We start from the raw sequence: 27,352 nt of genomic DNA, 5'->3' as shown, positions 1-27,352 counted from the left end.
TTGTAGGGCAAAGTGGATTGTCCTTTCTGAAATAAGGCCCAGTGTGTCAACATGTGCTAGCTCCCACATGGGGGATCAATGGACGTTTTTCGGGGGTGCAACCCCTTCCTCTCACCTACTTTAGTTTGGAGGAAGGGGTTGCACCCACAAAACGAGTACATTGATATCCCATGATGGCAGATAGCACATGTTAATTAGAGGGTTTGGTATCACCACAGAGTGGTACTGTGGATACTAGGAAAAGTACTCTGTGCCACATTGTCTAAATTGAAAGGCAAAAAATGAAATTGGAGGGCTTGGACTTTTTAGGCACGACCACAAAGGGTATATGATATAAAAAACTATAAGTTTATTAAACATAGAAAATACATATAAAAAACACCATATGAACAGAGCATATAAATATATCAAAGTTACACTAGTATATCCAGTACATAGCCATGGGAGATAGCATAGATGGTTTAGGTATGAAATACCACTCATTCCATAACTGGTGTATTGAACTCTGGATAAGGGCTATGTAGCTGACTGAGATGGTAGTAGCGTCTTGAGCTCTACATGTTACGCGCTTAGTGCTTCTTCAGGAGCATCAAATAGACTTACTAAATAAAAGACAAAATATATGGTAAAAAAAAAGCATAATACATAAAACCTACAGATATAATATTAAAAAATTGATATTAATACTGCGACTAAGGGATGCTGAGATGGAATATGTAGACCGGTCGACATGAGGGACACACGCAAGATTCGTGAACTATGGGGACATGCGTAACAAAATAGCAACAGATAATTGTTTCGAGGCCCCATATTGGGATGTAAATAAAAGATAAAATAGAAGGCCAAAAGGGTATAGCAATCAGAAGGTCCTCTTGTTAAGAGGAGAGGGTCAATTAAACTATGGTAAATTGAAATTAAAGAATGTTAAGATCGATGAAATAGGAGAGGGGAAACAGTAGGATAGGGGGATTGGTAGAGGGAAGGTGTATACTTACGTGTATTAGATAGGTGTTGGGAGAAGACAACACAATTGTGTGGAGAACGCTGCGGAAGCCATAAGACAAAAATTATGTAAAAATGAGTAAATCAATGATTATTTAGTAGTCTTACATAGTTACATAGTAGGTGAGGTTAAAAAAAGACACATGTCCATCAAGTCCAACCTATGTGTGTGATTATGTGTCAGCATTACATTATATATCCCTGTATGTTGTGGTCATTCAGGTGCTTATCTAATAGTTTCTTGAAGCTATCAATGCTCTCCGTTGAGACCACCGCTTGTGGAAGGGAATTCCACATCCTTGCCGCTCTTACAGTAAAGAACCCTCTATGTAGTTTAAGGTTAAACCTCTTTTCTTCTAATTTTAATGAGTGGCCACGAGTCTTGTTAAACCCTCTTCTGCGAAAAAGTTTTATCCCTATTGTGGGGTCAACAGTACGGTATTTGTATATTGAAATCATATCCCCTCTCAAGCATCTCTTCTCCAGAGAGAATAAGTTCAGTGCTCGCAACCTTTCCTCATAACTAAGATCCTCCAGACCCTTTATTAGCTTTGTTGCCCTTCTTTGTACTCCTCACTCCATTTCCAGTACATCCTTCCTGAGGACTGGTGCCCAGAACTGGACAGCATACTCCCAGGTGCGGCCGGACCAGAGCCTTGTAGAGTGGGAGAATTATCGTTTTATCTCTGGAGTTGATCCCCTTTTTAATGCATGCCAATATTCTGTTTGCTTTGTTAGCAGCAGCTTGGCATTGCATGCCATTGCTGAGCCTATCATCTACTAGGACCCCCAGGTCCTTTTCCATCCTAGATTCCCCCAGAGGTTCTCCCCCCAGTGTATAGTTTGCATTCATATTTTTGCCACCCAAATGCATTATTTTACATTTTTCTACATTGAACCTCATTTGCCATGTAGTCGCCCACCCCATTAATTTGTTCAGGTCTTTTTGCAAGGTTTCCACATCCTGCGGAGAAGTTATTGCCCTGCTTAGCTTAGTATCGTCTGCAAATACAGAGATTGAACTGTTTATCCCATCCTCCAGATCGTTTATAAACAAATTAAATAGGATTGGTCCCAGCACAGAACCCTGGGGAACCCCACTACCCACCCCTGACCATTCTGAGTACTCCCCATTTATCACCACCCTCTGAACTCGCCCTTGTAGCCAGTTTTCAATCCATATACTCACCCTATGGTCCATGCCAACGAACCTTATTTTGTACAGTAAACGTTTATGGGGAACTGTGTCACATGCTTTTGCAAAATCCAGATACACCACGTCTACGGGCCTTCCTTTATCTAGATGGCAACTCACCTCCTCATAGAAGGTTAATAGATTGGTTTGGCAAGAACGATTCTTCATGAATCCATGCTGATTACTGCTAATGATACCGTTCTTATTACTAAAATCTTGTATATAGTCCCTTATCATCCCCTCCAAGAGTTTACATACTATTGATGTTAGGCTAACTGGTCTGTAATTCCCAGGGATGTATTGGTGCTACATTGGCTTTTCTCCAATCAGCTGGTACCATTCCAGTCAGTAGACTATCTGTAAACAACGGTCTGGCAATCACTTGACTGAGTTCCCTAAGTACCCTCGGATGCAAGCCATCTGGTCCCGGTGATTTATTAATGTTAAGTTTCTCAAGTCTAATTTTAATTCTGTTAACCATGGGGATGCTTCCTGTGTTGTGTCATGAGGATAAACACTGCAGTTTTGGTTACTGAAGCCCCCCGATTCCCTCGTGAAGACTGAGGAGAAGAATAAATTCAATACCTTCGCCATCTCCCCATCCTTTGTAACCAGATGTCCTTCCTCATTCTTTATGGGGCCAATATGGTCTGTCCTCCCTTTTTTACTGTTTACATACTTAAAGAATTTCTTGGGATTTTTTTTTGCTCTATGTGTCTTTCATGTTCTATCTTAGCTGTCCTAATTGCACCCTTACATTTCTTGTTGCATTTTTTATAAAGTCTGAATGCTGAGGATGATCCCTCAACCTTGTATTTTTTGAAGGCCTTCTCCTTTGCTTTTATATGCATTTTTACATTGGAGTTAAGCCATCCAGGACTTTTGTTCGCTCTTTTAAATTTATTACCCAATGGGATACATTGGCTAATGCCCTTATTTAATATGCTTTTAAAGCAAACCCATCTCTCCTCCGTATTCTTTGTTCCTAATATTTTATCCCAATTTATGCCTTTTAGCAAGGTTTGTAGTTTAGGGAAGTTGGCTCTTTTGAAATTCAGTGTCTTTGTATTCCCTTTATGTTTCCTGTTTGTGTGATTTATACTGAAACTAATTGACCTGTGATCGCTGTTACCTAAATTGCCCCGTATTTCCACATCCATGATCAGGTCTGTATTGTTGGTAATCAGTAGATCCAGTAATGTTTTATTTCTAGTTGGTGCGTCTACCATCTGACCCATAAAATTGTCCTGCAAGACATTAAGGAACTGGCGAGCCTTAAATGAATGCGCGGTTCCCTCCGCCCAGTCTATGTCTGGATAATTAAAATCCCCCATTATGATAACACTTCCCATCCTTGCTGCTAATCCAAATTGTGATAGGAGATCTGTCTCCACTTCCTCCCTCAGGTTAGGGGGCCTATAGCATACTCCCAGTATTATTTTCCCCTTAGCTTCATCCCTTTGGAGCTCTACCCATAAGGATTCCACCTCCTCTCTAGCTCCCTCAGTGATGTCATCTCTCACATTCACTTGTACTTTATTCTTGATATATAGGCATACCCCTCCCCCTTTTTTACCCTCTCTATCCTAGCGGTATAGGGTATACCCTTGAATGTTTGCCAGCCAATCATGAGAGCTGTTGAACCAGGTCTCTGAAATTCCCACAAAATCCAAATCCTCCTCGTACAACAGTATCTCTAGTTCACCCATCTTGTCCGTCATGCTCCTGGCATTGGTGAACATGCCACATAGTTTAGACCGGTCGCATATTGTCCTCGTATCGGGTGTTTCGAGATTGCAACTAGGACTTGCTACTATACTCACCTTGTGTTTTTGTGCTTTGGTTAATCTACCACTAATGCCCCCAATACTACCCTCTGGAATATCTTTCGTGCTGGCTATCTCTGCCTCTGGACCCTCCCCCCATGGCCTAGTTTAAAAACCCCTCTAACTTTTTTGCCATCTTCATTCCCAGCAGATCTGCACCCTCCTCATTTAGGTGCAGTCCATCCCTTCTATAGTACCGGTTACCGACTGAGAAGTCGGCCCAGTCCTCCAGGAACCCAAACCCCTCCTTACTACACCAGCTCTTCAGCCACTTGTTTACTTCCCTAATCTCCCTCTGCCTTTCTGGTGTGGCTCGATGTACCGGTAGTATTCCTGAGAATACTACCTTGGAGGTCCTTTTCCTCAATTTAGCTCCTAAGTCCCTAAAATCGTTCTTTAGGACACTCCATCTGCCTCTGACTTTGTCATTGGTGCCAACGTGCACCATGACAGCCAGGTCTTCCCCAGCCCCTCCCAGTAATCTGTCCACAAGATCCGTGATGTGCCGAACCCGAGCGCCCGGTAGACAACATACTGTCCGGCGCTTCAGGTCTTGGTTACAGATTGCACTCTCTGTCCTTCTAAGAATTGAGTCCCCTACCACCAGAATCTGTGTTTCCTTTCCCTTTGCTGCCCCCCCACTCTCACTGGAGGAGTTCTTCCCCCGGCAGCTAGGATAGGGGGGGCACTGAAATAAAAGAGCAGAGGTTAAGGCGGCATACCTGATAGTACCGACTAGAGTAAAAGTCCAACTGTGGACAGCTGCTGGGGTAGGAAGCAGCCGCAGCCAAGATTAGGTGAGGAATGCTAAAACGGCGTCCCTAAGTACGCACGCCCCGCTAGTAGTCCCCCCAATCGGCAGACGCCGATGTGACATCATCCAAGCCAGCCGCTGATCGCACATTGCGCATGCTCCCAGACCTGACGTTGGCGTTGATACAAGTACGGCGCGCGAGAGAGGAAAGTAGAGCAGGAGGTGCAACTGTGGATACGGCAGGGGGAGAGGAACTCCCCCTGGCGGTTCCAACATGCGCCTACATCCTAAGGAGAAGGAGATGTGTCGCTGGGTGGCCGCATAGTACCGAATAATAAGCCATGTCCGACCACAACCAGGCTAGTACCACCAAGATGCATGCAGAAAACTGCCAGCATAAAACAATAAACGCAGTATAAAATCAATAGTATTGGTACCACAAAACAAAGTAATATATGATAACAACAATACCACAGTAAGAAAACAAACTGTTTTTAACCAATATTAGAAATTGGTGGATATAATAACATATGAACTCTAGTATAAAGTTCAAATAGAGATTATACTTAATGCATTAGGCCCCTTTCACACAGACGGACCGTCCATCCATTTTTCTTCCATCCGTCGACGGACGACAATGCATTCCTATGGGCAAACAGATGACCATCTGTTACCATCAGTTAACCTCCGCTTCCGTTTTTATCCGTTTTTTTTAACGTACAAAGCTACGTCCGGATCCGTCAAAACGGATATTAACTGACGTTAACTGACAATGTCCGTCAACGTCCGATCAGTTAATATCCGTTTTGAAGAAATAATTCAAAGTTCATACTTTGACAAATAAAAAAACAAAGTGAAAAAAACTTTATTTTAAAAGGGTTATGCAGAATAGTAAAACTGTTTTGAACATATCATGTGCTTTTGTGTCTTTTTATGCTATCAAAACACAATGAAATACCCAAATTAATGAATTAATAAATTTAAATTTGCACTGCACTATTTATATATTTATATATATATATATATATATATATATATATATATATGCATGGCAATGTAGGATGGGTGGAGCAAGGCTTTCTGGGTAATTTCCTTAAATGCAAAGAAACTGCTGCAAACGGATGAAAACAGATACAAAAACGGATGAAAAAACGGATGTAAATGTGTACATTAATGGATGAAAACGGATATTAACGGAACGGAAGACGGATGAAAACGGAGATTAACGGAACGGATGACGGATGAAGACGGATGAAGCAACGGATAAGAATTGATATGTTTTTAACGTGGCTAAACTGATGGTGCCCGTGTAAAAGGGGCCTTAAAGAGGACAGGACGGGGCAATATTAAGCTGAAGGGGGTGAATGGACAGAACTAAACGTATGGAAACAGATATATTGTATGTGTGAGAGATGATAGGGGACTAATGAAGAGAGTCAACTATTTTACATACGATTAGGGGCGCTAATACCAGAGTTCACAAAAAAGGTTTGTAAGTATGTGCCTCGTTTATCCCAGGGGCATGGATGGCACCAAGGCTCTCTATCCATGTGGTTTCCCTTTGGAGAATGTATTTGTCCCATTCACCACCTCTGGGATCCTTGGGGATGACGGCCAGTACGATGAAAGATATCAAGGAAACATCAAATTTATGATACAAATCCAAATGTCTGCTAACAGCAGTAACCATTTTTCCACTTGCTGAATAGTAAATATGATCCTTGATTCTCGATCCTAAGTGTCTGGCCGTTTTCCCCACATAGAAGGCCCCACACTGGCAAGACATGAGATATACTACCCCTTGAGTATCACAGTTAGCACAAAATTTGGGAACAAAGGTTTCTTCATTTGGAAAAGTGAACCTGGTGCCTACATTGATCTACGGGCAAAATGAGCAGTTGCCACACCGTGTCATACCATGATCAAGCTGTTTATTTTTGGGTTTATCTGAATAGTGGCTGGATGTTAACTTGTCACGTAGAGACCTTGCTCGTCTGAATACAATTTCTGGGAAGGGACTAATGTACTTATTGAGGATAGGATCCTCTTGGAGAGTTGGCCAGTGATTGGCGAAGATGTTACACAATTCCTTGTGTTGTTCTGAATATCTGGTGATATATTTGACAGTCTGACTGGTGTTTGTTTGTTTGGTTTTGTAGAGTAAAGAATTGCGTGATTGACATACAGCTTTATGCAGAAAGCATTTGCTTGGATTTTAAATTCATCCAGATGGGTACAATTACGCCGTAATCTTAAATATTGGGCATATGGAATGCTCTTGATAAGTGCTCTAGGGTGAGCACTGTCTGCATGTAGCAGGGTGTTACCTGCAGTCTCTTTCCTAAAAAGGGTAGAGGCTAAACAATGATCTTGGTCTTTAAGGCGTAGGCAGATGCACAACATGTGCCCATCGCTACCCCCTGTACCTGGAGGAAGTGGGACTCTTTAAATTTAAAGCAGTTACGGGTGAGTATGAATCTCAACAACTCCAAGATAAATTCACAGTAGTTTCAGCCCTAGGACGGAGCTGTCAGCAGGGAAGGAGAGGAATATACACCACACCGCACGCCATACGAGCCGCTGCTAAACGAAATACACCTATATAGTTTGGTGCACTGTAGCACCTGCATACTGTGAGTACCCTCCTGGAGGAATTTCTTTTATTTTAATTAAATCCCTTACTATATTACACCATGGAGCTTTCTTTTTCTCTTTTATGAATGATGTTTTACCTGTGAGGATTGGACATACATCATTGCATCCTGAGTGAGCCCAGGAGTGGCCCCAATGAGTGTTTTGACACTGTTTAACTACCGTGTCACACGAATAGAGGTGAGCGCAAGCACAAGTGGGGGATCACGGGAGAGCACATCCAGCTTGTTGTGATTTGGACACTTTTCAGGAGAAGCTTGATGAACACTTCATTCATGGACACTGTTTTCTTGCACTTCTTTGTTTCAGTTTGAATCTACTGATCGTATTTTGTTTGGACACTTGATTGTCACAGGATTTGCACTTATTAATTAGGTCTATATTCATGCATGATGCACTTTCAGCATTTTATATAAGGATTGCACTTTTATGTGGATGCACTTTGTGAATTTTATATATAAGGATTGCACATTATATATATATATATTTTTACATGTAAGTTTTTATTAGCATACTAATTATGGTTTAACATTTTTGCACAATTAGTTTATATTTTATACTCAGTTTATATATATTCATATTTTTTTTTTCAATTCACATTTTTAGCGCGAGCACAATTGATTTTATTTATATAGAAAAATATTAGTTTTTCAATTTGGTGATGGAGGTCTCCGATATGCGAGAATACCATTGTTTTTTACATAGAATATTCATGACCATTGTCTCATAGTATGTTTTGGTCATTAGGACAATGTTCCCTCCTTTGTCAGAAGCCTTGATTTCAAGGTTGGGGTGATTCTGTAGATATTGAATAGCTCGTAACTGAGAGGATGTCAAATTATTTGCTCTGGGTATAATGGTCATATGTCTGATATCATTGACTGTGCCCATCAGAAAGGCCCAAATATGGGGGTTCGTCATCAAATCTGAGAAGCGTTGAGATTTAGGTTGAATTGATTGGTAGAAGATCTCAATGGGATGGAGCATAAGGCACCCTGGGGGGGTGTCTGGCTGGTAGGCTCCTCCGATTGGTCACTTTCGTCAAGGAGAAGCATTAAATCGTGGAGGGCTGGAAAGTCCTCAATCGAGAAATGCTTCACCTGTTCAGAAATAAGTTTGTCTTGTTTTGATTGGAGGTGGTCCCTATCAAAAAGAAATTTATATGTGAGATTTCGTGAGAAAAGATAGACATCTTTGATGGCTTCGTATTTGTCGATATTTGTCGATGGGCAGAAACTGAGTGAAAATTTAAGGACATCCAGTTGCTCGTCATCAAAAGAGAAAGGGGTAAGATTAATAACACCCAAGCCTGGTGCTATGTCAGAAGCGTTGTGGTTGTGGGCAACTGAAAATTTGGCTGGGGGGATATTAGGTTGGATATGTACATCTAAGGTGCTCTGTTTGGTATACATTTGAAGTTGTGCTGTAGGTGGGATGGTCATGAGGGGGGTAAGTATTTGTGATTGCACCTGATCAGCAGAAGCTAGAGTAGCTCGGCCAGCAACTGCTGAAAAAGTATTGTGGTTGGGAGTTGTCTGGGAAGAATGATGAGTTTGTGCTTGAGTGTTAAGTATTTGTATAGCTTGTAGGGGGCAGTGGAACCCATATATTTAGGTTGAGACTGAGACCCACCTCCGTTATTCAATGTATTACTAGACATGTGCATTCGTTTTCGTCCGACTGCATTTTCGTCCGAATTTCAGGTATTTTCGTTATCGTTTTAACAAACGATAACGAAAGTGCAGAATCCGAAAAACGAAAGATCCGACATAAAAAAATGCTTTATTTTCGTTTTCGTTGCTACAACAGTTCGATATAGATAGGAGATTCGACATGATGATGACAATAACAATCTGTGTCCATCAAACCTGTGGTCGAATGTGCCTAACCTTAACTCTATTAGTCCAAGATTATTCTACATAGAGAGAAAAGATTCGACGTAGGGGAGAAAAGATTCGACGTAGGGGAGAAAAGATTTGACGTAGGGGAAAAAAGATTCGACATAGGGGAAAAAAGATAAACAAAAATAATGATGATGATGAATGTTATTGGCTAATTGTAACCAAAGAGGAGGAGCAGTAAAATAGCTAGAACTAAGTACACACGTACTTTGGCTTATGGTGTCTGTTGAAAGTTCTGAGAAGATTCGACGGAGCAGGTAAACTATATGGCATCGTACAGTTTAGCTGCTCCGTCGAATCTTCTTTGAACATTCGACAGACACCATAAGCCTTCAATGACAGATTCGACCTGAATTTAGATTTTCGGACGAATGCAATTTTTAACGAAAAACGAAATAAATAAAAACGAATTTCGGGAGTAACTAAATAAATTTATTTTTCAGACGAAAACGAAATTCCGAAACGAAATATTTCAGTGTGCACATGTCTATGTATTACCATGTGTTTGAGTGTGGTAAAGCAAGCTAATGTCTTGGGTAGGGGGATGTTTTTTAGAAGAAGGTGTAAAAGAACCACCACCATAATCCTGCTTACATGCTCCTAGGTTGCTGTGAAAACTTGTGGAGTTTCCTTTTCCTTTTCTAGGAAGAGACTGGGAAGAAAAAAGAGAAGAATCAGATATAGTGTCATCGTCAGTTGCTGTGTAATAATTTTTGATTCTAGACATACGATTTTTATTTCTAGAACCCCTCCCTTGAGTAGGATTATGCCACTGATAGGCAAAGCCTTCAGAGAAAGCCAGCCTATCCTATGATAATTTGTTATGTTTTTTGTAGATAATATCCTTTCTAATTCTTGTTACATAATTTTTAGTTTCTTGTACCCGCTTGGCAAATTGTGCATGATTCTTAATACTTTCATTCATGGATTGCAATAGAAGGATCTCTTGATCTAGAGTATTGAGTTCAGATTGGTACTGGGTAATCAGCAGTTTCATGAGTTCAGAACTGCATTGTGTAAGTACATTTTCCCAGGCTACCTTAAACTCCGGAGTAATTTGGAAAGATGGATAGATCTGCACCTTTAAGCCAAGAGGGCTGATGTTTTCACAAACATATTTCTATAAGAATTCTATGTGCCAGTAAAGGTTCAAGTAAACGTTTCAACTTAGCCATGTATTGATTTATGCCTATCTCTTGCTCAGTATCAGTGTTACAATTAGTCTAAATAGTCAGTCATGTACCCCATCCAGCCTGAGCCCACAAAGTCAATTTTTAAAAAGAAAACAAAAGGTCAGTACCAAAGGTAAATTAAGAAGATATTGGGTAATTAATAATAAAACAGTCGAAAGTATATGACAGCCATTCAAAAACCACTAAAAAACAAGTGCCCAGGTGTTACCACCCATATAAATTAAATAAAGGGTTTTGTATCACCACAGAGTGGTACTGTGGATACTAGGAAAAGTACTCTGTGCCACATCCTAAATTGAAAGCCAATTAATGAAATTGGAGGGCTTGGACTTTTTAGGCACGACCACAAAGGGTGTATGATAAAAAAAACTATAAATTTATTAAACATAGAAAATACATATAAAAAAAAATCAACAGAGCGAGTCGATATAACAAAGTTACACTAGTATATCCAGTACATAGTCATGGGAGATAGCATAGATGGCTTAGGTATGAAATACCACTCATTCCATAATTGGTGTATTGAACTCCGGATAAGGGCTATGTAGCTGATTGAGATGGTAGTAGCATCTTGAGCTCTACATGTTACGCGCTTAGCGCTTCTTCAGGAGAATCAAACAGACTTACTAAATAATAGACAAGATAGCACATGTTGACACACTGTGTGTTTTGTGGCTTTATCAAAATAGATGTAGGGAAAAGACACACATTTTAGGCATGGGATCATGAGGGAAATGTAAATTTTGAGTCCTAATTTGTGTGCATCTTCAAAATTTGGCTTTTACAGGGGTGAGATCACCTCATCTGATGAAGGCGACATCAACACAGTTTTGATATACTAATGTCTCATATGGCCTTCACTTTATCAAAGTTGAACTTTTTAAGTTCCTGAGTTGAGGATGTGTATGTTATGGTTTTAAACATGCCTGTTTAGCCACAAAAAGGCTATATACTGTCAAACATACATGTTATACACCAAAGATGTTGGTTTGTTAAAAAACCCTTTTATAACGCACATGTGAATGTGCTTGGAGTAAAATGTTTTATACTCAACAATGTGTGGCTTCTTCTTTCAATGCTCAATACCGTTTTTTTTAGTAAGTTGGTGTAGTTACAGTGACAATAAAGGAGTATTTACTAAAGGCAAATCCACTTTGCACTACAAGTGAACTTTCAGTGCACTTTCAAGATTAGCCTTTAGTAAATAACCCCCACTGGGCTGTAAAATTTGCCAATTTGCCAAAATCAGGCCATTTTGGGGACTACGAGCAGTTAAATCACGGAGTTGAAAAGGATGATTATTTTTATCATTAATGCATTACATACATTAACAACAAAAACATTGTGTGTGTGTAGCAGACCCACAGGACAACATAACATAATAGTTAGCTGAAGAAGAGATTGTCAACTCATGTATTTAATAAGTTACGTTTGCACTATTGAAGAAAATGGCCAAAAATAAAAGGCCATTGGAGAACCTAGGAGACAGATAAGAAACACAAGCAGTAAATCAAATGAAATATGAGTTTAGTTTTAAAAAAAAAAAAATGATTTTAACCACCTCAATACTGGGCATTTTTGCCCCCTTTCTGCCCAAGCCATTTTTCAGCTTTCAGTGCTGTCGCACTTTGAATGACAATTGCACGGTCATACAACACTGTACCCAAATGAAATTGTTATCATTTTTTCCCCACAAATAGAGCTTTCTTTTAGTGGTATTTGATCACCTCTGCGGTTTTTATTTTTTGCGCTATAAACAAAAGAAGAGTGACAAGTTTTTAAAAAAACACAATAATTTGTACCTTTTGCGATAATAAATATCCAATTTTTTTTCTTTAAAACAAATTTTTTCTCAGTTTAGGCCAATATGTATTCTTGTACATATTTTTGGTAAAAAAAAATCGCAATAAGCGTATATAGATTGGTTTGCGCAAAAGTTATAGCGTCTACAAAATAGGGGATAGTTTTATAACATTTTAATTTTTTTTTATTTTTTTACTAGTAATGGCAGCGATCTGCGATTTTTATCGTGACTGCGACATTATGGCGGACACATCGGACACTTTTGACACATATTTGGGACCATTCACATTTATACAGCGATCCGTGCTATAAAAATGCATTGATTACTGTATAAATGTGACAGGCAGGGAAGGGGTTAACACTAGGTGGTGATTGAGGGGTTAACTGTGTTGCTAGGCAGTGATTCTATCTGTAGGGGGCGGGGACTCACTAGGGGAGGAGACCGATCGGTGTTCCGCTGTACTGGGAACATACCATCGGTCTCCTCTCCTCTGACAGGACCGTGACGTGGATCTGTGTGTTTACACACACAGATGCTGTGATACCGGACATCGTGGCCGCTGGGCACGCGCACCGGGTGCCTAGTGACATGGCGCGCGCGATCGCCGGCGGCGGCGCGCGCGGCCCCTGGTGGCCTAAGAAAGCGAGGACGTCATATGACGCCCTCCCGCAACGAGAGCTGTGCCGCCTGGCCGTCAATTGACAGCCGGCGGTCGGCAGGCGGTTAAAGAGCTTCCAGATTCTCTGGTAAATCAATTGCCTCCCTACCCACAAAGTACTCCATATAGCTTTGTCGTACTTTTGGGGGGCAAGCCAGATCGCCAGTTTCAAGCGCCGTCATTGTTTGTGCCAGGGAGTCGGCCTCAGTCGCAACTGAGGCCAGATAGTTGGCTGCATTCTTCCTTAGGAAATTATGAGGAATGCAGCAGCTCATAATGATATCATTCAGTTTGTATTCGGCCATATTGATGGCTGTTTGAAAAAGCCTGAACTGGCTGTGTCATATACCAAATAAGACCAGAACTGTGTGGACTGCAACAGAGTGAACCAGACATAAACAGGTGAAAGTAAGTTTATTAAGGTAAATGCATATACATGTGAACACACCACAGACATACACATACAAACAGAGTGAACAAACCAAACAACCAAATAGTGATAATAAACCAACTAGCATATGTAGCAAAAGGGGAGACCAGAATCATAGTCAAGCCAGGCCAGGCCATAAACGGGAGATCAGTAGATGGGGGGGGGCAGGAGTAAACAGACAGGGAACAAGATGGAAGGGATCAGGCTGCAGGGCAAAGATCCAGGGATACAGGAACAGATATAACAGATTCAGGATAAGGAATACAGGAATCAGGCATCAGGCATCAGGCACCAGGCATCAGGATAGCAGGTAAACATGCTGCAGGTCAGGGCACAAGGACAATACCAGGGCAAGATGAGTGTGCACTTGCCGGGTATTTATACAATAGCTGCTAACGAAGTCAGGTGAAGCCTGATTGCAGAAGGTAATACCTGCTCCACACTGCCAGGATCCCTCCGCTGGTGGACGCCAGTACTGCGGTCAAAAGATGCCATAATACCAGCAGGGAAAAGCTCTTCTGACAGCTCCAAACTGCCATTAGATACCTGCTGGTGGGCCTCAGTACTGCACACCAAATGGCTGATATTACCAACGGAGAGAACCTTTCCTGACAGGCTGGCCATTATGACAAAGGCATTTTCGACCACTCTTCTGGCACGGGCCAGCCGGTAGTTAAAAACCCTCTGTTCTGGAGTCAGGGTCCTCATGGGGAATGGCCTCATCAGATGGTCCCCCAGCGCAAAGTGGCAAGCCTAAGCTGCCATTCTGAAGACCCCTGTAAAATTCAGTCTGTGCGATCACTCCACCATCTGACATACGGCCATTCTTCTACACGTCTAGATAGAGAAACACATAAGTCGCCGACAACACCGCCAACATCACAATACTACTGTACCCCTTGTAATTCTAGTAGTATGACCCTGAGTTTGGGGGTGGGATGATCCAGACGTGCTTCCCATCTATCGCACCACCGCAGTTGGGAAAGTCCCACTGCTGGTCGAATTGGGAGGCCACACTCTGACATTCCTGTGGGATGGAAGGAAACTGTGGAGTCAAACAAGAAAAAAAGTGTACTTTTGCACATAACATCGCAAGCAGATAAGACACAAACATTCTTGGCCAACATAAGTAGAACATTTATTGAAATGAGTATTTAAAGACAAAAGTATAAGGTCCACTTTTTAGATTCCTCACCCCCTCTGATGGCCCATTGGAAAAATTTTATGGTGGGGAGAAATGTTTTGGACAGGTAACTGTTTCCACTTCATTGAGAGCTGAATGCATAAATAGTATGTGTTACTTTGGCCAGCCCCTGCTTACACTATTGGCAGCCCACTGGACAGGTAAGAAGTGTCATAATCCAAAAATATGAATACACACTGTCCAAATTGAAGCACATTTTTACATTCTGCAATTACCTATCAAGATAATAGGATAACAAAACTTTAAAGAGTACCATTTGAAAGTATTCAGGCAGGCACTTGCACTACATGCTTTGGTGAATTCATCCATAAATCTGACCACAAAAGAGGTAGGTATAGTGTGTTTGGATTTGGCAAAGTCAGCAGATAGAGTATTGGTATCGGATGACTTAGCGGTTGGGGAGTGGGTTGGTTCCAAATGAGTTTTGGCCCCCCCAAAAAAGCCTCTTGCACTATGCCTGAATTTAAGGACAACAATAACATTTGGACACATTTTAGGGCGTGTTTAGGGTAAGCACTACAATGGAGCTGACAAAATACATTGTTATTAAGTGACTAGGCTAGGTGTGTATGGGCCCAGAATAGCATGCTGGGGAGTAGGGATGAGCCGAACACCCCCCCCCCCGGTTCGGTTCACACCAGAACATCCGAACATGCAAAAAAGTTTGTGCGAACACCGTTAAAGTCTATGGGGCACGAATGTGAAAAATGTAAAGTGCTAATTTTAAAGGCTTATATGCAAGTTTTTGCCCTAAAAAGTGTTTGGGGACCTGGGTCCTGCCCCAGGGGACATGTATCAATGCAAAAAAAAGTTTTAAAAACTGATGTTTTTTCGGGGGCAGTGATTTTAAGAATGCTTAAAGTGAAACAATAAAAATTAAATATTCCTTTAAATATCGTTCCTGGGGGGTGTCTATAGTATGCCTGTAAAGTGGTGCAGTTTTCCCATGTTTAGAACAATACCACAGCAAAATGACATTTCTAAAGGAAAAAAAGTAATTTAAAACTGCTTGCGGCTGTAATGTATTGTCGGGTCCCAGCAATATACATGAAAAATGGCATGGGTCCACCCAGCCCATTACAAGGATCTTTGGGTCTGGTATGGATATTAAGGGGAACCCCGCACCCAAATTTGAAAAAAAATGGCGTGGGGGGGCCCCAGGCACTATATACTCTGAACAGAAGTATATATACTATACTGTCTGCCCTAAATACTCTGCAGAAAATTGGGTCTTAGGTGTTGGAGGTGCCAGAACACTGTAACCCCTGACAGTTACGCTTGTTGGGCGTGGGAACGGGCCCTGTTATGAAATATTATATCAAGAATTGTAATTACATGCCCCTATTAAACAGGGGCAGAAAAATTGGGCCTTGGGTGGTGGTGGTGGTGCCAGAACACTGTAAGCCCTCACAGTTACTCTTGGTGGGCGCAGGAATGGGCCCTGCTGTGAAATATTATATCAAGAATTGTAATTACATGCCCCTGTTAAACAGGGGCAGAAAAATTGGGCCTTAGGCAGTGGTGGTGGTGGTGGTGGTGCCACAACACCGTAACCCCTGACAGTTACACTTGTTGGGCGCAGGAACGGGCCCTGCTATGAAATATTATATCAAGAATTGTAATTACATGCCCCTGTTAAACAGGGGCAGAAAATTGGGCCTTAGGCAGTGGTGGTGGTGGTGCCACAACACTGTAACCCCTCACAGACATACTTGTTGGGCGCAGGAATGCGGGCCCTGCTATGAAATATTATATCAAGAATTGTAATTACATGCCCCTGTTAAACAGGGACAGAAAAATTGGGCCTTAGGCATTGGTGGTAGTGGTGCCACCACACTGTAACCCCTCACAGATACTCTTGTTGGGCGCAGGAACGGGCCTGCTGTGAAATATTTGATCAAAAATTGTAATTACATGCCCTTGTTAAACAGGGGCAGAAAAATTGGGCCTTAGGCAGTGGTGGTGTTGGTGCCACAACACTGTAACCCCGGACAGTTACGCTTGTTGGGTGCAGGAACGGGCCCTGCTATGAAATATTTGTTCAAAAATTGTAATTACATGCCCCTGTTAAACAGGGGCAGAAAAATTGGACCTTAGGCAGTGGTGGTGGTGCCCTAAACCAATAATATTGTTGGAAGCTAGCATCATCAAGATTGAGGAGGAATAGGATAGTCACTCAGCATAGGCAGTCTTCAAGGGATCCCACATCCATAGAAAAATCAATCAGTTACATCAGCATCAGCTGCTTGATAGCCTATCAATGGAGTCTGTGTACAGGCGCACTCTATGATCCGTTACAAAACCTCCAGCAGCACTGAATGTGCGTTCAGAAATAACGATGGATGCAGGACGGGCCAGTAGCTCGATTGCATATTGAGCAAGTTCTGGCCACTGGTCCATCCTCAAGACCCAGTAACCCAGTGGATGGTCTGTTGGAAAGGTCTCCAAGTCTGCTCTTGCCCCAAGATATTCCTGCACCATGTAATAGACGCTGGCGATTGTTGCTTGAACCAATCAGACCTTGGCTCTGAGGACTAAAAAATTGTCTAAAGGCATCGGTTAGCCAGCCACCTTCTCCACCGCTCTTCCTCTGACTGACTGAAGCCTCAGCAACACGTTGTCCAGCACCAGGAAATTGTAACCTCCCAGGGTCTAAAAACGCATTGCACAAACCTTTCTTAATGGCCTCCTGAAGATGTTTCATCCTCTGCTCCCTCTGCGAAGGCAGGATGAATTCTGCAACCTTACCCTTGTAACGTGGATCAAGAAGAGTTGCCATCCCTCTCCTTGATACCATGAATCCTAGGGTCCTTTCGCAGGCTTTGCAGAATGTAGCAAAAGTTTGCAGACATATTCCATTGTGAGTCCTCTGGGTCACTGAGGATGACGTTGTCAGGAACTACCTCTTCCCAACCACGTACAACTCCTTGGGTTTCTGGGGACTGAAAACCATCCCTTGAAGGCTGCTGCTGAGTGTTATCCTTTACATCCATGCTGACACAATCCTACTCCTCCTCTTCTTCCTGTGTGTTTGGCGGGCCCACAGAAATGCTATCTGGATAAAGGGGGCCTTGAGAGGTAAGGAAGTCCTCCTCTTCCTCCTGCTGTTCTGCCTCAAGTGCCCTGTCCATTATTCCACGAAGCATGTGCTCCAACAGGAAGATAAGAGGGACAGTATCAATGATGCATGCACTGTCGCTGCTCACCATCCTCGTGGCCTCCTCAAATGGTGACAGGACAGTGCATGCATCCTTGATCAGTAGCCACTGGCATGGCGAAAAAAAGCCAAGCTCCCCGACCCTGTCCTGGTGCCATACTCACACAGGTACTCATTGATGGCCCTCTTCTACGAGTGCAGCCGCTGCAGCATTGCCAACATTGAGTTCCACCTGGTGGGCATGTCACAAATGAGGCGGTTGATGGGCAGGTTGCATACCCTTTGAATGTCAGCCAGCCGAGCACTGGCATTGTATGATCACAGACTTTTCTGGCCTGCCTCAGAAGATCTTGTAAGCCTGGGTACCTGCTCAAGAACCGATGCACCACCAAATTCAGGACGTGTGCCAACATGTGACATGGGTCCAGTGTCCCTGTCAGAGGGCGGAGAGAAGGTTGGTGCCATTGTCGCATACAACCATTCCTGGCTGAACCTGGCATGGCGTCAACCACCTCTGAGCCTGCCCCTGCAGAGCTGACAGAATCTCTGCCCCAGTGTGGCTCCTGTCACCTAAGCAGACCAACTCAAGCACCGCATGGCATCTTTTTGCCTGAGTGCTTGCGTAGGCCCTTGACCACTTACGGAGCACCGCTGGTTCAGAGAAGAAATCAGAAGAGGCCATAGAGGAAGAAGAAGAGGAGGGGGTGGAGGAGAGAGCTGTGGCAGAATGACCACTAGCATTTTGGAGGCGTGGTGGCAGAACAAACTCCAACAATACTGAACCCTGTCCTGCATCCTTCCCATGGCCAGCAGAGTTACTCAGTGCGCCGTGAAGGAAAGGTAATGTCCCTGCCCATGCCTGCTGGACCATGAGTCAACGGTAATATGCACCTTACTGCTGACCGCCCTGTCCAACAAGGTCAAAACATTGCCTTCCACATGCTGGTAGAGAGCTGGAATGGCCTTCCGTGAAATAAAATGGCGTTTTGGAACCTGCCACTGAGGTACAGCACATTCCACAAATTCATGGAAGGGGGCAGAGTCTACCAGCTGATAAGGCAGCAGTTGCAGTGCTAGCAATTTGGCCAAGCTAGCATTCAGATGCCAAGCATGTGGATGGCTGGGACCGAATTTCTTTTTCTGGTTTAGCAACTGGGGTAGGGAAATTTGCCTGCTAAAATCAGATGGAGGTGTACTGATAGCAGATTGGCTGCAAGTACTTGGGACACCTATTGCTGTACCTTCATTCCTTTCAGTGCAGGTTTTTGAGAGGACTGGAGGTATAGTGGGGTTGGAGATCCCAGATGAGGAGCAAGGAGAAGTCCGCCTTTTTCCTTGATGTGGGTCTTTCAAGTGCTGTTGCCAACAGACTGCATAGGATGTCGTCATATGTCTAGTCAAGCATGTGGTGCCCAAGCGGCTGCTGTTCTGACCACGCTTGATCCGCTTCAGACATAGGTTGCAAACACAACGGTGCGATCTGCTGCACATGTGTCAAAAAAGGCCCACACCAAGGAACTTTTCAAAATCAACGGGGAGTCAGCAGCGCCCTGCACCTGCGGAGCTCTGTGGTGTGATGCAGTAGGGCGGCTGCCCTTAAGCTGCCCCCTAGAGAACATCCAGCTTTGTTGGAGTTGTGCCTTCTCCTCTCTTCTATCAGGCACCCAAGTAGAGTCAGTGACCTCATCATCCCCTCTCTCCTCATCACTGGACAAACTTGACAGTATGCTGCGACTGGGGGAACATGACTGCCAGTTACTAGTCCTTCTTGGGCACCCCCTCTCTCTAGGCTCATGTTACTCCTTTCCTCAACCTGGGAACCAACATCGGAGCCTTGCAATCGCTGCGCATCCTCCATCAGCATGTACCTGACACTGTGGTCAAATAGTTTGGGGGACTCCTCCGTGCATGATGGTGGGGCTAGGGACCGAGTGACTGTGGACAAGGAGCTGGTGGAATAGGCCACTTTGGCAGCTGCATTGGAAGGCAAACTACTCTGAGCCTGGGTGACAGAGGATGAGGAGGATGAGGACTGCTTTGCTATCCACTCCACCAACTCTTCTGCATGTTCTGACTCAATAACACGGCCAGCAGCAGAAAAAAATCACCAGCGTGCCCCATGGCCACCTGCAGAGGATGCACCATGTCCGCAACCAGCATTGTTGACTGTAGACACAGAGCCTGCTTGCCCTCTTTTAGTGGCCTGTGAGCGTCTGCCTCTCCTTGGTGGCCTTCCGGACATGATGTATATTTTGTTTGGCAACACCACACTCCACTGTATTGTGTAATGTGTACACCACCAGAAAAGTAGTAGCAACTGCACTACGGCTGCACTGTATTGTGTAATGTGTACACCACCAGAAAAGTAGTAGCAACTGCACTATGGCTACACTGTATTGTGTAATGTGTACACAGCAGAAAAGTAGTAGCAACTGCACTACAGCTGCACTGTATTGTGTGATGTGTACACCACCAGAAAAGTAGTAGCAACTGCACTACGGTTGAACTGTATCAAATAGATTTCTAGGCTACACCGACTGGATGCAGAGTGTATATATATATATATCTATATATATATATATAGATATATATATATATATATATCTAGATATAGCTAGATATATCTAGCTATATCTAGATATATCTATATATATCTATATATATATATATATATATATATATATATATATATATATATATATATACTAGACTATCTATATATATATATATCAAATACACTGCTTGAAGTAGATTAGAAATAGCACACCACGGAATGCACTATATATATATATAAATATATATACACAGTGGGGACGGAAAGTATTCAGACCCCCTTAAATTTTTCACTCTTTGTTATATTGCAGCCATTTGCTAAAATCATTTAAGTTCATTTTTTTCCTCATTAATGTACAACAGAATTGTTGACATTTTTGCAGATTTATTAAAAAAGAAAAACTAATATCACATGGTCCTAAGTATTCAGACCCTTTACTGTGACACTCATATATTTAACTCACGTGCTGTCCATTTCTTCTGATCATCCTTGAGATGGTTTACACCTTCATTTGAGTCCAGCTGTGTTTGATTATACTGATTGGACTTGATTAGGAAAGCCACACATCTGTCTATATAAGACCTTACAGCTCACAGTGCGTGTCGGAGCAAATGAGAATCATGAGGTAAAAGGAACTGCCTGAAAAGCTCAGAGACAGAATTGTGGCAAGGCACAGATCTGGCTAAGGTTAGAAAAAAATTTCTGCTCCACTTAAGGTTCCTAAGAGCACAGTGGCCTCCATAATCCTTAAATGGAAGACATTTGGGATGACCAGAACCCTTCCTAGAGCTGGCCGTCCGGCCAAACTGAGCTATCGGGGGAGAAGAGCCTTGATGAGAGAGTTAAGGAAGAACCCAAAGATCACTGTGGCTGAGCTCCAGAGATGCAATCGGGAGATGGAAGAAAGTTGTAGAAAATCAACCATCAATGCAGCCCTCTACCAGTTGGGGCTTTATGGCAGGGTGGCCCGACGGAAGCCTCTCCTCAGTGCAAGACATATGAAAGCCCGCATAGAGTTTGCTAAAAAAAACCTGAAGGACTCCAAGATGGTGAGAAATAAGATTCTTTGGTCTGATGAGACCAAGATAGAAATTTTTGGCCTTAATTCTAAGCGGTATGTGTGGAGAAAACCAGGCACTGCTCATCACCTGTCCAATACAGTTCCAATAGTGAAGCATGGTGGTGGCAGCATCATGCTGTGGAGGTATTTTTCAGCTGCAGGGACAGGATGACTGGTTGCAATCGAGGGGAAAGATGAATGTGGCCAAGTACAGGGATATCCTGGACGAAAACCTTCTCCAGAGTGCTCAGGACCTCAGACTGGGCCGAAGGTTTACCTTCCAACAAGACAATGACCCTAAGCACACAGCTAAAATAATGAAGGAGTGGCTTCACAACAATTGCGTGACTGTTCTTGAATGGCCCAGCCAGAGCCCTGACCTAAACCCAATTGAGCATCTCTGGAGAGACCTAAAAATGGCTGTCCACCAACGTTTACCATCCAACCTGACAGAACTGGAGAGGATCTGCAAGGAGGAATGGCAGAGAATCCCCAAATCCAGGTGTGAAAAACTTGTTGCATCTTTCCCAAAAAGACTCATGGCTGTATTAGATCAAAAGGGTGCTTCTACTAAATACTGAGCAAAGGGTCTGAATACTTAGGACCATGTGATAATTCAGTTTTTCTTTTTTTAATAAATCTGCAAAAATGTCAACAATTCTGTGTTTTTCTGTCAATATGGGGTGCTCTGTGTACATTAATGAGGAAAAAAAATGAACTTAAATGATTTTAGCAAATGGCTGCAATATAACAAAGAGTGAAAAATTTAATTTTATACTTTCCCACTGTATATATATGCAGATCTCCTCTAGAGCAGTGATGTTTTGGGGCTGTCGCTGGGCAACACTGACTTTCAACTCCCTCCAAAGGTTTTCTATGGGGTTGAGATCTGGAGACTGGCTAGGCCACTCCAGGACCTTGAAATGCTTCTTACGAAGCCACTCCTTCGTTGCCCGGGCGTAGTGTTTGGGATCATTGTCATGCTGAAAGACCCAGCCATGTTTCATCTTCAATGCCCTTGCTGATGGGAGGAGGTTTGCACTCAAAATCTCACGGTACATGGCCCCATTCATTATTTCATGTACATGGATCAGTCATCCTGTTCCCTTTGCAGAGAAACAGCCCCAAAGCATGATGTTGCCACCCCCATGCTTCACAGTAGGTATGGTGTTCTTTGGTTGCAACTCAGCATTCTCTCTCTTCCAAACACGACGACTTGTGTTTCTACCAAACAGTTCTACTTTGGTTTCATCTGACCATACGACATTCTCTTCTGGATCATCCAAATGCTCTCTAGCAAACCTCAGATGGGTCCGGACATGTACTAGCTTAAGCAGGGGGACACGTCTGGCACTGCAGGATCTGAGTCCCTGGCGGCGTAGTGTGTTACTGATGGTAGCCTTTGTTAAGTTGGTCCCAGCTCTCTGCAGGTCATTCACTAGGTCCCCCCGTGTGGTTCTGGGATTTTTGCTTATCGTTCTTGTGATCATTTTGACCCCACGGGGTGAGATCTTGCGAGCCCCAGATCGAGGGAGATTATCAGTGGTCTTGTATGTCTTCCATTTTCTAATTATTGCTCCCACAGTTGATTTCTTCACACCAAGCTGCTTGCCTATTGCAGATTCAGTCTTCCCAGCCTGGTGCAGGTCTAAAATTTTGTTTCCGGTGTCCTTCGATAGCTCTTTGGTCTTCACCATAGTGAAGTTTGGAGTGTGACTGTTTGAGGTTGTGGACAGGTGTCTTTTATACTGATAACAAGTTCAAACAGGTGCCATTAATACAGGTAATGAGTGGAGGACAGAGGAGCCTCTTAAAGAAGAAGATACAGGTCTGTGAGAGCCAGAAATCTTGCTTGTTTGTAGGTGAGCAAATACTTATTTTCCACCATAATTTGCAAATAAATTCTTTCAAAAATTAGACAATGTGATTGTCTGGATTTGTTTCCACATTTTGTCTCTCATAGTTGAGGTATACCTATGATGACAATTACAGGCCTCTCTCATCTTTTTAATTGGGAGAACTTGCACAATTGGTGGCTGATTAAATACGTTTTTGCCCCACTGTAGATATATATATATGTATATATATATATATATATATATATATATATATATATACATATACGTGTATATACTAGACTGACTGTATATATATATATATATATATATATTAAATATACACTGCCTGAAGTAGATTAGAAATAGTACACCACAGAATTCACTGTAGAATGTAGATTTCCAGGCTACATTGACTGGATGCAGAGTGTATGTGTATATATATATATATATATATATATATATATATATATATATATATATATATATATATATATATATAAAAACACACTGCGAGAGAGAATTGGTCACGATTAAGCAACCAATTTTTGGTCCAAGAACTCCTCCTCCCCCTGTTCATGGACTGGACTTGGGTCAAAGCAATAACTCCAACACCAAGTCCAACAACAGCACGAACTCTACGACGAGAACGTAACCGAAACATGGCTAGAAAACGAACGGCTGCTCAGACGAACTGACAGAACGCACTGAAAATCAGAAAGAACCTGAGAAGAACAGGCTGAAAATCAGAAACGAGCAGACAAGAACGCACTGAAAATCAGAAGCGGACTATAATCAGAACGCACTGAAAGACAGGAACAAACTGACAACATTCACTAAAGAACAGATATGAACCGACAAGCACAAACTGAAAAGCAGAAACAAACTGTAAAGCACAAGGCTGAAAAGCACGAATCGTCTCTCACCAAACTGCTACTAACACGAGATAAACACGAGATTAGCCGAAGGAGCTCAAAGGGTGGCGCACTGGCTATTGAACTTCCTTTTTTTCGGCTCATCGTACGCGTTGTACGTCACCGTGTTCCCACGTTCGTAATTGTTGGCCAACATTTGTGTGACCGTGTGTATGCAAGACAAATTTGCGCCAACAACCTTTGAACAAAAATCCACGGTTTTGTTGGCGCAATGTCCAATTGTGTGTACGGGGCATAAGAATAGCGAATAACAGAAAACGGAGGAAAAAAAACTTAGTGGGGAGCAGAAGTGAAAAAGAAGGGGTGGGGTAGGGTGAAGAGATAGGATCCCTGCGTCATCCAGATGCTTACATACACAGTTACCCACTGAGATACATGTTAGACAGTTTGCGACATGATTTCCGCGTCGGAGGATGAAAATTTAAAGTCAAACCAGCAGGACCATATTTTTTTTGACAAATCAGATTTGTTTCTATGGGAAAGTGTGAGGTCTTCCATATGATAAGTATGGTCAACTTCTGACAACCACTGACGTAGATTTGGGATAGTGGGTTGTTTCCAATGCCTGGGTATAAGTGGCTTTGCAGCGTTCAGAAAATGAGGCGTTATCAATGTCTTGTATGTTCCCACTGGTTTGCCTGTACATTTAAGCAGTACGACCCAAGGGTTATTAGGAACTTCTTATGGAGCACCACTGGGGTGAAGTGCCATCTCACCATCAATTTATAATTCACCTCAGCTGTTTTAGTAGACATCGAAGAGGTATGTGTTAGCTGTAGAATTGTAGATCGTTGGGCCTCAGACAGTGGTTTCTGTAGGTCCTGCTCCCATTTATGTAGGAAAGTCGACTCATCTTTTGAGGATAGGGCAAGTAAGGCTTGGTAGAAGTAGGAAATGGGTTTAGCAATAGGTTGATCAATTCGATCGGAGTCAGTTCCGAGACAGAGCGTAGTGGTTTGGGGAGTGATTTTATAAAAGCGGAAAGTTGTTGGAATCTCCATTGGTCTAGGAATGACACTGCTGCGGATGGCAGAAGGGACGTGAGAGGAAGAATGCCTGTGGTAGATGTTACTTGATGCAAAAGGGTCATAGATCCAAAGCTCATAGAGTGAGATTCAGGGTTCAGGGTCCCCGGTAGGAAGTAGGCATGCCCAGACAGTTGCATGAGGGGAGAATTATGTGGCCATTTGTGTGTTTTGCACAGAGAGTCCCATATCATAAAAGGTGGACCATGTGAGAGATGAGGTGGATGTGGACAGATTCCTGAATTTCTTAGGCATCCATATTCTAGGGAATAGATCCACACCACAAGTTCAGATTCAAGGGCCACCCATAACTTAGAGCAGTGGTCCCCAACCTTTTTAGCACAGGGGACCGGCATTGTGGATGAAAATTGTGCCAAGGCCCGAGGGTGGGGGGTGTCTGGGTGACAATGCGTTTTTTTGCAGCCAATCTGTCAGAAAAAGGCTGGTGTTAGCACTTCAATCATCACAACATCATGGTTAATATGGTGTCAGGATGATTGAAGCGCGTTATTTTTATCATTATATTATAATATAAAATTAAATAGTTCAACTCACCATAATGCAGAATCTGCCACCAGATGCAGTTTGTCACTTGCCACCAGATGCAGCTTGCCACGGTGTCTATCACCAGATTGCCACTTGCCACATTACCTGCCACTAGATGCAGATTGCCACATGCCACAGTCACATGCCACCAGGTGCAGATTGCCACATGCCACCAGATGCAGATTGCCACAGTCACCAGCCACCAGATGCAGATTGCCACAGTCACATGCCACCAGATGCAGATTGCCACATGTCACCAGATGCAGATTGCCACCAGATGCAGATTGCCACAGTCACATGCCACCAGATGCAGATTGCCACAGTCACATGCGGCCAGATGCAGATTACCACATGCCACCAGATGCAGATTGCCACATGCCACCAGATGCAGATTGCCACAGTCACTTTTCACATGCCACCACATGCAGATTGCCATATGCCACCAGATGCAGATTGCCACATGCCACCAGATGCAGATTGACACAGTCACTTGCCACGTGCCACCAGATGCAGATTACCACATGCCACCACATGCAGATTGCCACATGCCAGTCATATGCCACCAGATGCAGATTGCCACATACCACCAGATGCAGACTGCCACCAGATGCAGATTGCCACATGCCAGTCATATGCCACCAGATGCAGATTGCCACATACCACCAGATGCAGACTGCCACCAGATGCAGATTGCCACATGCCAGTCACTTGCCACCAGATGCAGATTGCCACATGCCACCAGATGCAGATTGCCACAGTCACTTGCCACATGCCACCAGATGCAGATTTCCACAGCCACATGCCACCAGATGCCGATTTCCACAGCCACATGCCACCAGATGCAGATTGCACATGCCACTGTCTCCTGCCTTCTAGACACAAATTATCACTAAGCACAGAAGCAGTGCAGTGGAGTGGTGTGTTCCGCGTGAGAGAGAACAGCGGTGATGCGGGGCGGGCGGTGAGAGATGATGTCACCTCTCTGCTCCCCCGCTTCACCTCCAACAGTATACCGGCTGGGCTGTGTAGGCGGAACAGCGGTGATGCAGGCGGGTGGTGGGAGATGATGTCATCTCTCTGCTCGCCTGCTTCACCCCCAACAGTATACCGGCCGGGCTGTGTAGGTGGAACAGCAGTGATGCTGGCGAGCGGTGGGAGATGATGTCATCTCTCTGCTCGCCTGCTTCACCCCCAACAGTGTAGCGGCGGGGCTGTGTGGGCGGAAGTGCAGTGTTGGCGGTGATCTCTCTGCTCGCCCACCGCTGCCGCACCTCAGATTGTGCAGACTTTGCGGCCCGCCTGTAAACAGGCTGCTGCACGGTAGTTGGCCGCAGTCTGGGGGTTGGAGACCCCTGACTTAGAGTCTTTGTGGTATTTCCAGTCTGAGATTCTATTTAATACAACCGCTAAGAAATAACCCTTAATGTCTGGTAGGGCTAGCCCCCCACTACGTTTAGATCTAGTGAGCAAGTTTCTTGCGATTCTAGGTCGCTTATGGTTCCAGATGTATTTGCAGATTAACGATTGTATCAGTTTCAAGAATCCCGGAGGGATTCTATATGGAATCATCTGGAACAGGAATAGCAGCCTGGGCAGCATGTTCATCTTTACGATGCTTATT

General features: G+C 43.4%; 1 long non-coding RNA gene across 1 annotated transcript; it reads right to left on the bottom strand.

The window, feature by feature from the left end:
• Nucleotides 1–327: 327 nt before the first annotated feature.
• LOC141106253 (uncharacterized) lies at nucleotides 328–26,782 on the bottom strand. Its single transcript, XR_012235704.1, has 5 exons — nucleotides 25,741–26,782; nucleotides 9,925–9,982; nucleotides 5,344–5,422; nucleotides 996–1,044; nucleotides 328–602 (listed from the first exon to the last, which is right to left on the bottom strand). It is a non-coding gene; the product is annotated as an uncharacterized lncRNA (long non-coding RNA).
• Nucleotides 26,783–27,352: the final 570 nt, after the last annotated feature.

The sequence above is a fragment of the Aquarana catesbeiana genome, linkage group LG01 (assembly GCF_042186555.1).
Source record: "Aquarana catesbeiana isolate 2022-GZ linkage group LG01, ASM4218655v1, whole genome shotgun sequence".
NCBI lineage: Eukaryota > Metazoa > Chordata > Amphibia > Anura > Ranidae > Aquarana > Aquarana catesbeiana.
The sequence above is the reverse complement of the archived record's forward strand: the minus strand, read 5'-3'. Positions and strand labels throughout refer to the sequence as shown.